This window comes from Cibotium barometz, chromosome 19, assembly GCF_041138505.1.
Source record: "Cibotium barometz isolate CiBa-2024 chromosome 19, ASM4113850v1, whole genome shotgun sequence".
NCBI classification, from domain to species: domain Eukaryota; kingdom Viridiplantae; phylum Streptophyta; class Polypodiopsida; order Cyatheales; family Cibotiaceae; genus Cibotium; species Cibotium barometz.
This window is the reverse complement of record NC_141064.1, coordinates 38,505,367-38,522,127: the sequence shown is the minus strand read 5'-3', so window position 1 is coordinate 38,522,127 and position 16,761 is coordinate 38,505,367. Positions and strand designations below refer to the sequence as shown.

General features: G+C 44.1%; 1 protein-coding gene across 2 annotated transcripts in view; it reads left to right on the top strand.

Moving 5' to 3' along the window:
• Positions 1-16,761, top strand: part of LOC147628560 (protein TONNEAU 1b-like) — a 60,353-nt gene that overhangs the window by 30,166 nt on the left and 13,426 nt on the right. The window lies entirely within an intron of this gene.

Sequence of the window (16,761 nt, the reverse complement as noted above, 5' to 3'; positions counted from 1 at the left end):
GCTTCTGGACTGCTTGTGCTAAGTGAACCATTCCCACTACGAGTATGTTGCGTGCGAATACAATACAAACAGCAAACATGGCTGGAGAATACGAGGTTGATCTATTCCTCTATAGCTTGGGGGTGAGCTAGTGTCACATGCTGAAGCCTTTCTACCTGTGTTACTGAGTTAACTGTGCACTCACTGTGGTGCATTAACATGAGAGAAAGAGGAGAGAGAATACGTAGACGCTGGATCGGATCCCAAAACACAGACTATCTCAGGCGTCAGTCTTGTTGCTCCCACTATATCCTCGTTGGAACAACCTGGCTCTCGTGTGTCGCTGAACTCATTGTCGCCTTGGTCCACTGAAGTGGAGTATTGTCGTCTTAGTCCTCTGTGAAGTGGAGTATTGTTGTCTTGGTCCTCAATGCTCCTGCTGATGCCTGGGATCCAAGCTCACTGGGCTGAATGGGGAGTGGATGGGCCTATCTGTAGGAAAATCCTTGTTCAACTAACATCAGTCCCTCGGCCTTTTGTGAGCCCTAAAAAGGTGTCATAAAAGTCACCTAACGTATTCAAAACTGGGCTAAAAATATGCAGCTAGATTTTTCCTGAACTAGAGAGAGAAGAGATAGCAGCGGAATGGAAGCGCAAGCGCACACAAGTTTTCGTAAGTTCTGTTTATATTATGTACAACGAAGGAGTTTACAACAAGTACAGGAATAAACCAAAGGAGATCCCAGATCCTCTGCCTAAAGCGCTGTTAGATGCCAGTGGTCAGCCCAACACATCTGCTTCAGATTGCTCCTTTGCACCACAAAGAATTACTCTGCTAGCTGGTGTGCTTAGAAAATATGAGATGATGAAATATGCCCCCAAACGATCCCTTTTATAGGCGCACATATTTTTGGTCGGCTGTCCTTCACCTCGACTTTTTACAAAAGGTGCTCACACATGTTTATACTGGTTGACTGCTGTGCACACCTGGCCAAGCTTGCCTGTATGGCCCCCACACATACACATGCACACAACCTCAAGCACAAAGAAACCTGAGAGTGCTGGAAAAGATGGACTCTATAAAATTATGAAAGTACAATATGAGTACATAAAGTAGCCTAGGGCAAGGTGTCCAACACACATAAGTGTGTTCACACGGGGAAAAAACCTGTGTCCAGTCACAGAGAAAAAGTGCCCGTGAGTAAGCTGTATTCACACCTGAACTAGCCGGGAGTGGTCATGACCAACAAACCCCCCTCAAGTGAATGGTGTGAACTGGGACAGGGTGTAGCAGACTACCCTGGAAGAGGTTGTAAGCTTAAAGCTTCGCGGAAAGCTTCAAACTTTTCCCTCGAAAGAGGCGTTGTAAACCCATCTGCTATATTGGCATGTGTAGACACATAAGCCAAGTCAATCTCTCTTGCATGGAGCCTTTCCCTGACATAGTGATAGTGAACCTTGATATGCTTTGTGCGGGCATGAAATACTGGGTTTCGTGCAACTGCCAAAGCACTTTGACTGTCAGTGTAAATGGTGGTAGGAGATTGTTGTCCAACACCAAGATCGGCTAGAAGGCGTCGTAGCCAAACACATTCCACAGTAGCTGTAAAGGCTGCCTTGTATTCAGCTTCACAACTAGGAGTGGCCAATGTAGGCTGCTTCTTATTGAGCCATGAGATGCATGAGTCACCAAGAAGACCACTAGTTGACACTTGCGTGTCATAGCAACCTGCCCAATCACTGTCTGTAAATGCAAGCAAGCTTATTAGTGTAGAAGAACTGCCATGAAACAAGGCAAAGTTTGTAGTGCCTTTGAGATAGCGAAAGACACGCTTACACGCTTGCCAATGCATAGTGCTCGGACAATGCATGAATCTGCTCAACTGGAAACAGCATATTGTATGTCCAAACAAGTAGAGCATAAGTAGATAAGGCATCCCACAGCTTGTTGATAGGTGGCAACATCAAAAGGCTCACCAGCATGCTCAAGTGACAGTTTTAGACCTGGTTCCATAGGAGTAGAAACAGGTTTACAATCTGTCATGTGAAAACGCTCAAGGAGTTGCTCAACATATCTGCACTGAGATAACATGATACCACCCTCAAAAGGTATAAACTGTATGCCCAAATAGTAATGTAAATGCCCCATGTCTGTGACATCAAATGCATGCTGCAAATCAGCTTTAAAAGCTGAAATATCACCCTCTTCAGGGCCAGTGACGAGCATGTCATCCACATAAAGAATAAGGATGAGAACATTGTTCCCAATGTGGCGTACATAAAGTGTACTCTCAGCTGAACTATTCTGAAACCCTTTGGCAGTCAAGTATGTATGAATTTTGTGGTACCAAGCACGAGGGGCCTATTTAAGACCATACAGAGCTTTATGTAAACGACATACTTTATTTGCTGCACCTTTTTGAACAAAGCCAGGTTGCTGAGACACATAAACTTCCTCCTGCAAATCGCCACTCAAAAAAGCAGTTTAACATTGAACTGATGTATACATGCCACTGCTGGTGGGCAGCCAATGCAATAACAGTACGTATGGTAGTCATACGTGAAGTGGGAGCAAAGGTCTCCTCATAGTCAATACCCTCACGTTGGGCATACCCTTTGGCGACCAAGCGAGCCTTATGGCGATCAACTGAACCATCAAGCTTACGCTTAAGTTTGAAAACCCATTTTGTGCCAATAGCACGCTTGTCCGGGGGCAAGTCACATAACTCCCAAGTACCGTTTTTGTCAATGGAGTCTAACTCCGAACGCATGGCTGCCACCCAATGGTCATCCTCCAATGCATCAACATGAGAAATGGGTTCCCCATTACAAGCGGTGGCAACAAGAGCTGTATCCACATAGTGTGAAGATGCATGGCGAGAAGCAGCACATGTACGACCTGGCATAAATGTAGACTGTTTGCTATCACGCAAAGTGTCAACCAGCCACCTAGGAACAATTTTTGACTTCCTAGTATCTGGAGCTTCCCGTGCCAATGCATCACCCAAGGTATCTTGATGAATTTGAGGCATTTCATGATCAACTTGGGACAAGTTCAGCTGCTGATTTTGCTGGTTTTCAGCATGCATAGGTGGCGGTAAATGAGCTAAAACTGGCTCTACATTGTCCGCATTTGAATTGAATAAAGGCAACAAAGTATCAAAGACATCTTCCGGCCCAATAGACGGCTGTTTGGTACATGAGACAAGTGGTTGAGATGCATATTCGTCAAAGATAACATCTCTTGACACAATGATCTTGCATGTATTAGGCACATAGAGTCTGTATCCTTTACTCTCAGTACTATAACCAATGAAAATGCATTTGATTGCCTTTGCATCTAGCTTATGTCTTTGTTGTGTGGGCACATGCACATATGCCAAACACCCAAAGACTCTCATATGAGTCACCACTGGAATCTTGCCATTCCATGCTTCATAGGCAGTCTTAGATTTCAAGGCTTTAATGGGGCAATAGTTAAGCACATAATTGGCACACATAACCGCCTCAAGCCAAAACTTACTGGGCAGATCCTTGCTTTTGAGCATGCAACGTGCCATCTCCATGAGTGTACGATTACGTTTCTCTGCAACTCCATTTTGCTGAGGAGTATAGGGGGTAGTACACTGATGAGAAATACCATGTAACTGCATGTAAGCTGTGAACTCATTTGACATATATTTCCCCCCTCGATCTGTACGCAATGTGACAAGCTTGTGTCCACAAGCATTTTCAGCCATGGGACAGAAGTCTCTAAAAGCTGCAAAGGCACTTGACTTCATTTTTAAACCATACACCCAACAAAACCGAGTGTAGTCATCAATGAACGTGATGAAGTACAAGTGTCCTTCAAAAGATGGAGCCCTCATGGGGCCACAAAGATCACTATGAACAAGCTGTAATGGTCGGACAGCCCTCATAGCCCCATCTTTAGGAAAGGAATTTCTGTGCATCTTTTCAAGGAACATGCTTGAAGGGAACTTGCATAGGAGGAAGCTCATGCACCATACCTTGCTTCTGCAAGCGTACAAGAGATGGGAAGTTCAAGTGACCAAACCGAGCATGCCATAACTCAGTGCCACTCAACACGCGGGATGTGGAGGCAATCATAGCATCATGAGAATAAGTACTCCTGACATACATATCAAGCTTATACAAGCCACTGCATAATGTCCGAGAAAGCATAAGAGAAGCTGAATCTTTGCTGTCATACACTGAGCGACAATGATCAGAAAACTGAACCTTAAACCCAGATAATGCAAGGGCTGAAACAAAAATGAGATTCTTCTTAATGCCTGGTACATATAAAGTGTCACAAAGAGTAAAGCTATTCCCATCACATGCTGTTAGCTCCACATTGCCAATGTCTTTAATGGAGTAAGAGGCATCATTGGCACACATAACTATGCCACTTGGAGGTGAATCCTGCAAATTGGCAAAGAGATCTTTGCAAGAAGTGATGTGCTTAGAAGCACCACTGTCAAAGTACCAATCTCCAGCTGAGATAGACATACAAGTAGCAGGCAAACTCCGTGTAACCACTAATGCATATCCCTCATGAGCAAAGTTTGCCTTTTCTTTAGTGTCCATAGTAGCAGCCAAACCTTGCTGCTTCTTTTTCTTTTCACTCTCAATGCGCTTCCTACATTCCTCAATAAGATGGCCAGGTTTTCTACAATAGTTGCATCTCTTCTTTTTCTTGTTGTCACCCTCTTTAGACGAGGTAGAATCTGAATGGGCATGTGGTTTGCCCTTAGGTTTACCACTAGATGAAGCCCCAGATTTACCTTTGTTTCGATTAAAGGCACCAAATGCTTGATCAGCAAAAAGCATAGTGGTCCTATTAGAACGAGACTGCTCCTCCTGCAGTAAGAGAGTCGCCAACTCATCAAAGGTATACAAGTTTGGATTACCCTTCATGAGTAGACGAAGAGTAGTAGCAAAACCTTGATAGGATTCTGGCTAACCCTGAAGCACTGTAGATACAATTGAACCATCTGGAATGACCTCATCAATATTGATGAGCTGCTCTCGCAAATCCTTGATGCTGGTAAGGAACTTGTCCATTGAGTCACCCTCATCCATATGCTCAGACTCAATCTTCTTGCGAAGATAGGCAATAGAGAGCTTCGCGAGTTTGTGAGAGCTCTATGGTCTTGGAGCCTGGATCTAGTGCAGATGTGCACCTGCTTTATGCAGCCGAGGCCGGCAGCAATCTCGAGGCCCGCGAGGGTAGCTTCGTGGCGGTATGGGACGTCGCGAGGAGGAGATTGGTCGGTACGTCAACCTAGTTAGCTCAGCTCGTGGCTCGGTGGGAACAGCCAAGACTGTGGGCTTGCCCACGGCTGTCATGGTTGGGAGGTGAGTCAGGCCTGCACTCCCTTGTTGTTTGTTTGTTTGTTTGTAGGTTTCGAGTCTCGTACCAGGAACGATCATGAGGAGATCCGGTGGGGATTTGACAGTGGTATCAAAGCACACCTCGTGAACGAGCAAGTCGGTAGGTAGAGAAGATGAGGTCGAAGAAAGGTATGTGTTAAAAAAGCTTGCTGTTTTTTTTGTGTATACTGCTGTTTTCAGATTCAGTATGTGTTTTTTTTCATCAAAGAAACCCATGTTGATGGGCATGGTAGTCTAAGTAGGGTCGGTTTGCTTTGCAAAGAAGAGGCATGATGTTTGTGCAGTCGCACGAACTGCAGAGAGAACACAAACAAAAAGCATGTTCGTTGCTTTTGGTTGAACGCGAACGAGATAGAGAGAGAGAGAGAAAGCGTGCGAGGCGAACGCTGCAGTGTTGGTCGTGACGTGTTGCACGTGGGCAGACGTTAGGCATGCGTTGGATAGCCGTGCCTATGGAGGCGGCCAGGCTTGCAGCCGGCCAGGCCTATGTAGGCGGCCTTGCTGGCGGGTGCATAGGCTTGCGTAGCCAGGCGGCCAGGCGCCTAGGCCTACGTAGCCAGGCCTATGCAGCCTAGCGCAGGCGCCCAGGCCAAGCGAGGCAGGCGCAGGCAGCACCGGCAGCAGCATGGTGGCGTTCGTAGGCAGCCGGCAGCGCTATTTCCTGTTGGGGTAAAGGCGTTATGCCCACCCTTATAGTGTGTACAAGCCCATAAGTTATAGTACATAGTACACTTAGTACTTTTAATGTACTAAGTGCACTATGTGTACTAGTGCAATATACATGTGTGATAGGGGAGTCACACACTCATGCTTTTGATGAGTTGACTTATCCCCACAACTCTCTCTCTCTCTCTCTCCCTTGCTTCTCTGTGTATGTCTCCCATGAATGAACTCTAAACCCTAATTCAGTTCCTTCTCCCATCAACTGGTATCAGAGCAAGGTCGCCTGCTGAATCTTTCTTGGAGTGTGCCTGTATCTTTTCTGGTCTCTGCCCAGCCAGTAGGCGTGGGCTGGCTCAACTGTTGCCCAGCCAGCAGCGTGGACTGCCCAGCAGCCAGGCGGGCTGTCCAGCAGCCACGAGCGAGGAGGGCAGCATAGTGGCGCAGGCAAACACGTGTAGCGCTGGTGTACGAAGAAGCGATAGGCGAGCGAAGGCGCCAGCAATAAGCGAAAGCGTGAGCGTTGGCGAACACTGAAGGCGGCGGAGAGTCGAGTAGCGAAGGGAGCCCGTCGACTTCAGGCGTGTGGCTGGCGCTAGGCGAAACTGAAGCGAAAGTGCTTCGCTCCACGTTAGCCAGGCGAAGCGAAAGGTGCAGCAGCAGCGTTGGGCGTCCAACTGGGTACTAGGCGGATGAGTCCTTGTCCGCTAATTCTTCAGCAGCAGGAGGCCTTCTCCTCTTGAGCGCAGGGGTACCCTCTCCGGTTCCCAGGCTGCCGGCAAGGATCCCACGCCCTGGGCAAATCGGTGGTCTGCTGAGGAAAGCTACGCTGCCCAGCCCGTACAGTACTTGCAGTTGATCTAAATTTGCAGCACAGCAGGTGCATCTCCATCAACACAAGCAGCATCAATAAAGCAATACAGCAGCATATTCATCACAACCCCCTCCTGCAACAGAAATCAACCTGCAAATCAGAGAAATTCAGAAATTACAAGGTATTCTGCTTCAAATTTTTTTTTGGGATTTGCAATTGAGCAAGTACAGTAATCAATTGAGCAGGTACAGGTGCCCAATTGCTCAATTTTTGAGCAAAATTGGGTGACATTGGTCACAATCAGGATAAATTTGCAGGAAATTGGTCAAATCAGGATCAATTTGCAGGAAATTGGATGTCGAAATTTGGGGCTTTTGATGTAATTGTGCAATTAAGCACTCATACATGCTGTATGATGTGAGAAATCGCACATTTGGGCAAAATTGCAGCAAATTGCAGTGCAAATCAAGGGGCTTTTGTGCCGATTGTGTTGATTTGCATGCAGGCGATCGCATTTGATGCTGTGGTTAATGTGCTGATGACTTACAAGCACTCAATGTGCCTGTAAATCAAGGGGCTTTCATGTATTTGATGTATATGTGGCCAGGGGGAAGCATCGTGAACACTCTGGATGCCTTCATGTGCGTCAATGTACCATGCATGATCAGAAATTGATCTCAAATCAAGGGGCTTTTCAAGTTTGTATGCTTGTTGAGCTTGGCAAAGCAGCAGGCAAGACATTTATGTCTTGAATCCTCAAAAATCAGCTTGCAGTCAAGGGGCTTTTGCCCAATTTCTGTTCGGGACTGTTGTATGCAGTGTACGGGACTGTAAAAGTCTGATTTTCACTCATTTGGACAGCCAGGAAAGCATTTATTGCTATTGTACCTGCTGGTACAGATTTGGCACAGCTTTGTGCATGTTCTGGCATGGCTGTACACTGTTTTGAGTGATCAAAAGGTTCAAATTCAGCTGCTGAAATTGCCGGTACAGGTTTGGTACATCATTGGTGAGCGCTTAGTACTGCTGTACAGTACTTTGGAAGGGCAAAAGAGCACATTTAAGGTGCTGTCCAAAATCTGCAGCAACCAGATTTTGGTGTTTTCATCACAAAAAGTGGGAGAAAAGTTGCATTCTTGCTTCCGCAGTGGGAGATAAAGCTTGGGAGAACATTTGTGAGCACTTTGTGTGCTCTGGGTGCAGTGTTTGCACATCTTGGGTGCAGTGTTTGCACATTTGCAGGGAGTCAGGCATTACAGGTTGCATTTTGCTATGGCAACCACAGGTGAGAGCTCTTCATTGCTTCACATCAAGAAGCTTGAAGGCTCGCATAACTATGATATTTGGCAAACCCAGTGCTACAATGTGTTGCTCCAGAAAAAGCAGCACAAGCCTATCAAAGAAAGGGGTGTGATGCCCGCTTCTCTTACAGCTGAAGAGTGGGAAGATATGGATGAGCTGGCAAGATCTACTATCATGTTGTCTGTGTCAGACTCATTACTTTTCAGCATTCGTGAAGAGAAGACAGCTTGGGGAATGTGGCAGAGATTGCAGGACTTGTATGCCCAACAAAGTGCCTCAAGCAAAGTGTATTGGTTGAAGAAACTCATAGGTCTTCAGATGAAGGAAGGGGCTTCTATGACAGCCCATTTAAATGAGTTTAATGGTATTGTCAGCCAGGTCATCAATCAAAAGTTGGCAATGGACGATGAGTTCAAAGCCACTTTTTTGTTATGCACTTTGCCAGAGAGTTGGGACACATTCAGGACAGCCACTAGTAATTCGCATGCTATGCTGTCATATGCAGATGTTGAGGGTGCTCTTCTTCAAGAAGAGATGAACAGGAAAAACAACTCTGTGGGAAAGTCCAATGCAATGAATGCACGTGGGAGATCCCAGCAAAGGGGGAAAAGCCAAGAAAGGGGAAGGAGCAAGTCTCGCTCCAAAAAGGATTTGGAATGCCATTATTGTGGCAAGAAGGGACACATTAAAAAACAATGCTACAAATGGAAAAATGATCAAAAAGAAAAGGGAAAAGGCAAAGACAAAGAGAAAGATGAAGCCAAAGATGTAAAGCCAAAGGGCAAAAGTGGAGTCAAGATCGAAGAAATCAATGTGTCACATGCAGGTGGCAGTGAGGATGAGGTCCTATTTACTTCTTCACTTGATGCCCATTCACTTCTTACAGGTGGTCATGGTATGCACTCATGGATCATTGATTCAGGTGCCTCCTTTCATGTCACAGGTTGCAGAGACTTGTTTGTCAGGTACACTGCTGGCAATGAAGGAGTTGTTTATTTGGGTGATAACCATGCATGCAAAATTCTTGGCAGAGGTGATGTGAGGCTTGTATTTTCAGATGGCTCACAGCTTATGCTCCATGATGTCAGGCATGTGCCTGAGATCAAGAAGAATCTGCTTTCTACTGGACAGCTTGATGATGCTGATTATGTTACCACATTTGGTAGTGGAAAGTGGAAGATTAGTAAGGGCTCACTGGTTGTTGCCAGAGGCTCTAAGGTGGACACTCTTTATTTCATGCATGCAGGTGTTTGTCACCATGCTAATGTAAATGCAACCGAGCTGCCGGAAATTTCTATGTGGCATAGCCGGTTGGGACACATGAGTGTCAAGGGAATGGAGCAATTGTCTCGTTTGGGTTACTTGCCTTCTCTAAAGTTTTCAAGTTTTCAGTTTTGTGAGCATTGTATATATGGTAGGCAACTACAGTGCCCCCACAAGAAAGCTCTTGGACAGAAAGATGCTCAGTTAGAGCTTGTGCATACAGATGTATGTGAGATGCCTCAGCTTTCTTTGGGAGGGGCAAAATACTTTGTGTCTTTTATTGATGATGCCACACGCAAGGTGTGGGTTTATCCTCTTCGTTTGAAGAGTGATACATTCTCAGTGTTTGAGAAGTTTGTTGCTCTTGTTGAGAATCAAACTGGCAAAACACTGAAGGCTTTGCGTTCCGACAATGGTGGAGAGTATACGTCCAAACAGTTTCAGGACTTTTGTGATGCTAAAGGCATCAAGAGGGAGCTCTCTACTCCTTATGATCCTCCACAAAACGGGACAGCAGAGAGGATGAACAGGACCATACAGGAGAAGGTCCGTTCTATGTTGTCACATGCTGCATTACCTCATGGTTTTTGGGCTGAAGCTGTTATGACAGCCGTTCACCTTATAAACAGGTCACCTAACACGAGGCTTGGTGGAAAAGTGCTAGAAGAAGTATGGACAGGGAAGCCTCCGTCATACAAGCACTTGAGAGTATTTGGTTGCGTTGCGTACGTGCACATACGCAGGGAAATGCGCACCAAACTTGATCCTAAGTCTCACAAATGCATATTCCTAGGATATGGTGACAGAGGTGAAATGGGGTATAGACTTTGGGATCCCATGAATAAAAAGATCATACGCAGCAATGATGTCATTTTTGATGAAACATGCATGTATAAGGAGCCTGCAAGGCAACAGGAGCCTGGCAGAGTCATCTTTGATGATGATGGACATCATGGACAACAACAAAGGGCTGTAAATCAGCCATTACAGCAGGAAAACCAGCCCTTAAATGGTGCTGAAAATGGTCCAAATGGACAGCCAGATATGGCAGAAAATATCCCTATGGATATACCACAGTTGGAGGAGATACCGGGCATGATTTTTCAGCCTTATGGCATGGAACAGGAGCCACCAATGGGTGATATGCAGGCTGGACAGCAACCTGCAAATGATGGTCATTGGGTACGGAGGTCCACTAGACCCTCCAGAGTCCCTGACAGGTTTGTTCCAGGGGTTGACTACTTGATGCTCACTGACTGTGGGGAGCCCTCATGTTATAAAGAGGCTTTACAGAGGGCAGACAAAGCTCTATGGGAGCGTGCCATGAAGTCAGAGATGGATTCTCTGCACAAAAATGGAACTTGGAAGTTGGTGCCTTTGCCTGCAGGCAAGAAGGTTTTGCCATGCAAGTGGGTATACAGGCTCAAAGTTGCATCAGATGCTAAGCCAAGATACAAAGCCAGGTTAGTGGCTAAGGGCTTCAAGCAGGAATATGGTGTGGACTTTGATGAGATCTTCTCTCCAGTGGTCAAAATGACCACACTTAGAGCTGTGTTGGCTTTGGTTGCGCATGATGATCTGGACTTGATTCAGATGGATGTGAAGACTGCTTTTCTTCACGGTGATCTCCATGAGGAGATATATATGCAGCAGCCAGAGGGTTATGCAGTAAGTGGAAAGGAGAAGCTTGTATGCAAGCTGAAAAAGAGTCTTTATGGGCTCAAACAGGCACCAAGAGAATGGTATCATAAATTTGATACATTCATGAAATCTCAGAAATTCAGGAGAAGTGACATAGATCACTGCTTGTACACCAAGAAAGCTTTGGATGGCAGTCTCTTGATTCTCATTTTGTATGTTGATGATATGTTGATTGCCGGGAAATCTCGTAAAGAGATGGATGCCTTGAAGCAGAGGCTGCATCAAACCTTTGATATGAAGGATTTGGGTGATGCAAATCACATTTTGGGTATGCGGATACTTCGGGACAGAAATCAGCATGTGTTGTATTTGTCTCAGAAGGAATACATTGGCAAAGTCTTGCAGAGGTTCAATATGGACGGGGGGAAGAAAGCTAGTACTCCTTTGCCTCCATATGTGAAACTCAGTGCTATGGACAGCCCACAGTCAGATAGAGACAGGGCTGATATGGCCAAGATTACGTATGCTTCAGCTTGTGGCAGTCTCATGTATGCCATGGTTGCTACTAGGCCAGACATTGCATTTGCAGTGGGAGTGGTTTCTAGATACATGGCCAACCCTGGCAAGAAGCATTGGGAAGCAGTGAAAGGTGTCATGAGATACCTGAAGGGCACACAGGATTTGTGCATTTGCTTTGGCAAACAGGATGCATTAGTGCATGGTTACACGGATTCGGATTATGCCGGTCATCCAGATAACCGGAAGTCTACTACCGGTTATGTGTTTACATTCACAGGAGGTGCTGTGTCATGGATATCCAGGATGCAGAAGTGCACAGCCTTATCTACTACAGAGGCCGAGTATATTGCAGCCACAGAGGCTTGCAAGGAGGCATTATGGCTATCTCGGTTAGTGGTTGATTTGGGCTATACAGGGGATATTCCATTGTTGCATTGTGACAGTCAGAGTGCCATTCAGTTGGCAAAGAACCCTGTTTTTCATGCAAAGACGAAGCATGTGGATGTGAAGTATCACTTCATCAGAGAGGTGATAGAGAACAAGCAAATTCAGCTTGTTAAGATTCACACGGATGACAACCCGGCTGATCTGTTGACAAAGAGTTTGCCTCCGGAGCGGTTTGCTCATTGCAGACACTTGATGGGCATTGGATGAGGCCATTTTCAGCCTTGATATGGCCTTGTATATTATCATGTACATGCTGATTTTTTCTTTTCCTTTACTTAAGGGCACTTTGCCTTTAAGTGGGAGGTTGTTGGGGTAAAGGCGTTATGCCCACCCTTATAGTGTGTACAAGCCCATAAGTTATAGTACATAGTACACTTAGTACTTTTAATGTACTAAGTGCACTATGTGTACTAGTGCAATATACATGTGTGATAGGGGAGTCACACACTCATGCTTTTGATGAGTTGACTTATCCCCACAACTCTCTCTCTCTCTCTCTCCCTTGCTTCTCTGTGTATGTCTCCCATGAATGAACTCTAAACCCTAATTCAGTTCCTTCTCCCATCATTTCCGACGGGACGAAAAAAAAAGGCAAAATAGCAAAAGCATGCGCCCAACTCGATTCGGCGCTTTTGTTTTTTTGGTTTCTATTAAACTTTTTGTAACACGCGGAAGCTCTGGGTAGTCTTCTTTCAGCCCTAAACACTCTTGGAAACCTTCTGATGCGAAAACGCACCATGATGCAAAAACGCAGGTAGAGAGAGAGTAGAGAGAGAGAGTAAGAAGTGCTGGAATTTCAGTATATACTATGGTACAAAAAGGTACATATCTTTGCAGCCCTTGGCTGCCCTCTTGAAAAGGTGATAACACACCTAAAATCTGCCCTAGACTAGGATCCTACTGACTCAAACCCCTAGTGGGTTGAATGACTCAAACAAAGAGCAAGTGTGCCTTTATATAGGCCTTGGAGCATGTGGGAAACTGGCCGACTGCTGGTCGGCCAGTTCATAATTCATTAAATTCCATTTAATGCAGCCGACTGTGGTATCTTCCATATTCCTTGATGCGCCTGCTGCCAGCACCCTCTGGCCTGCAGCCGACAGCCCTTTGGTCATGCTGATGTCAGCCTCCATGCAGCCGATAGCCCTTCTGATCCATGCTTTGCTCCAAGTCCTGCTCCATGTCCATCTTCTACTGGTTCATAGTCTTTATCTGCTTGCCCCTTCTGGATTTAGCGCTAGAAATGTCCATGGCATCTGTGATGCACATGACATCCCCCTCTGCTAAACTTGATGACGGGAATCCAACCTGCTCTTGGATGACTGTCATCATCCCAATCCTGTTCCGAAGTCCCTCTGTCATCATCCATCCCTGGCAAACTTTTTCTCTGAAAATCCGATCTGTTCTCCAAACCACTCTGTCTCTGATAAGATCTATGCATCTGGTCTTCCTCTAGTCCACAATCCATTCCCGCCCTGGCTCTGAACACCGTCTTGGTCTTCTTTCCTGGAACTGAGTCTGGCACTCTCACATCACCCTTGGAGGATCAACCTCCCTTGGGACCGTTCCCTTAGAACCTATCTGGCTCATGGAACTGCCATCCCCATCCGGCACTGTGGAACACCACCAACAAACCTCCTGGGAGTTCTTCCCGCTCTGTGTTCTTGCCTTGGGCTTCGAATCCGTGTACTTTCCTGTACCTTGGACCTGTACACCATCATCTGGGACTGAATCAGTATTTAGCTTGGCTGAGCCTGAGGCTCTGATACCAATGTAACACGCGGAAGCTTTGGGTAGTCTTCTTTCAGCCCTAAACACTCTTGGAAACCTTCTGATGCGAAAACGCACCATGATGCAAAAACGCAAGTAGAGAGAGAGTAGAGAGAGAGAGTAAGAAGTGCTGGAATTTCAGTATATACGATGGTACAAAAAGGTACATATCTTTGCAGCCCTTGGCTGCCCTCTTGAAAAGGTGATAACACACCTAAAATCTGCCCTAGACTAGGATCCTACTGACTCAAACCCCTAGTGGGTTGAATGACTCAAACAAAGAGCAAGTGTGCCTTTATATAGGCCTTGGAGCATGTGGGAAACTGGCCGACTGCTGGTCGGCCAGTTCATAATTCATTAAATTCCATTTAATGCAGCCGACTGTGGTATCTTCCATATTCCTTGATGCGCCTGCTGCCAGCACCCTCTGGCCTGCAGCCGACAGCCCTTTGGTCATGCTGATGTCAGCCTCCATGCAGCCGACAGCCCTTCTGATCCATGCTTTGCTCCAAGTCCTGCTCCATGTCCATCTTCTACTGGTTCATAGTCTTTATCTGCTTGCCCCTTCTGGATTTAGCCCTAGAAATGTCCATGGCATCTGTGATGCACATGACACTTTTTTTTTACAAAAGTTGAGGGTCCCTAAGGTTCAATGTGTTTTTTTTAAGAAAACAGCACTTATATATATATATATATATATGTATATATATATATCTATATATATATGTATATGTGTATATGTATATATATATATGTATATGTATATATGTATATATATATGTATATGTGTATATGTATATATATATATGTATATGTATATATGTATATATATACGTATATGTGTATATGTATATATATATATGTATATGTATATATGTATATATATATGTATATGTGTATATGTATATATATATATGTATATGTATATATGTATATATATATGTATATGTGTATATGTATATATATATATATATATATATATATATATATATATATATATATATATACATATATACATATACACATATATATATATATATGTATATGTATATATATACATATACATATATATATATATATATATATATATATACATATATACATATACACATATATATATATATATGTATATGTATATATATACATATACATATATACATATACACATATACATATATATATATATATATATATATATATATATATATATATATATATATATATATATATACATATATATATATATACATACATATACATATACATATATATATATACATATATATATATACATACATATACATATACATATATATATATACATATATATATATATATATATACATATACATATACATATATATATATACATATATGTATATATATATATGTATATGTATATGTATGTATATATATATATATATATATATATATATAACACAAAAGCAAAAGCTCAAGAAGCTTTTGGGGCTAGCTATATAAATCCCTTAAGTGGGCTTCTTGCCACACATCTCTCAAGTTTTCAAGCTCTCAAGCTCTCAAGTTCCCTCGCACTTTTATTGTGCAAAGATCGAATTTTCTCTCCACTTACCCTCTTCACGATGTCGACCCAAGAATCGGAGTTGGAGCCCCTTGTGGAACGCGAAGGTTTGCCGGCTACGGAAGATACCGATGCCGATCTTTTTGACGATTATGTGTCAAAATCAGATTTCCAAGAGTTCAAAGTAGCTCTCGAAGCTTCTTCAACGGAACGTCAGGCACAAATCGTAGCCCAAATGCAAGCTTTGCGAAACTCCATCGCTCTCTTGACCACTATCCTCTCTACTCTATCGAGTATGGATACCTTGGCTTTTGCTTTGGGCCCCAACATTACTCCAGAACTGTTCGAGGGCGAGCAAAAGCAGCGCACCAAGGAAATCGTGGACACTTGGCTACATAAGTGGCAAGTTCACTGTCAGTGTCATCCATATGATGATGGAAAAAAGATCCAGTTAGTAGCAGGTTTTCTGTCCGGCAAAGCTTTGCTTTGGTGGAAGGAACTCAACCCTAAGCCAACAACTTGGGCACAATTCGAAGACGTCTTCAAGAAGGAATTCCTCAAGAAAGAGGATGATTATGATGTTGTTGCTCGGTTTTCAGCTTTGACTATGACCTCGCAGCATCTCACTTATGAGGTCTACCTCCAGAAGTTTAGGGACTTGCAGATGAAAGCTACAAAGATGGATCCCACTACTCTTTTGGGGTTCTTCGTAGCTGGTTTACTAGACTCATACCGTTTACAAGTTAAAAATAACAAATGTAAAACATTGGATGAAGCCATTCATTTAGCTCGTATCTATGATGATACAATGGTTTCTTCCAAGTCTAAAATAGTTACCGAGCAAGGGAACAAGCATAAAAGAAAGTTCTCCGCACCTATGGCTAACACGACTGAAGGAAAGTCTTCGGACCAACCTTTGAAGAATTCAAGTTCGACACCAAGAAAGAAGAAACGACTCCTTAGGGCTTTAAAGCTCAAGAAGGAAGGACGTTGTTTTATCTACGAAGAAAAAGGACACATGCGTAACGAGTGCCCAAAGCAAAAGGGTGCAAAGACAAACGCAGGACCCAAGCCAAAGGCAGCTAACCAGTTGTCTTTGACAGGTACGTCAGTTACTGTACTTTCTCGCTCTAGTACTTGTTCTGATTGTCTGTTCAATTCTAAAGTATTTGGCTTGCATGATCTTCTCCGAGTTTATGGAGATGAATGGCCATAAGATTCACATTCTTTTAGACCCTGGCAGCTCACACAACTTTGTTAACTACAAACTTGTGCAGAAATTGAGTCTTGATACGACACCCAGCGATCATACCTATGAGATACGCTTACCTGCGGGAAGGCAAGTATGGGATCGAAAGGTAGAGATGCTTCCAATCCAGATTCAAGACTACAAAGATACTCTGGAATGCTTTGTAATGCATCTAGAAAA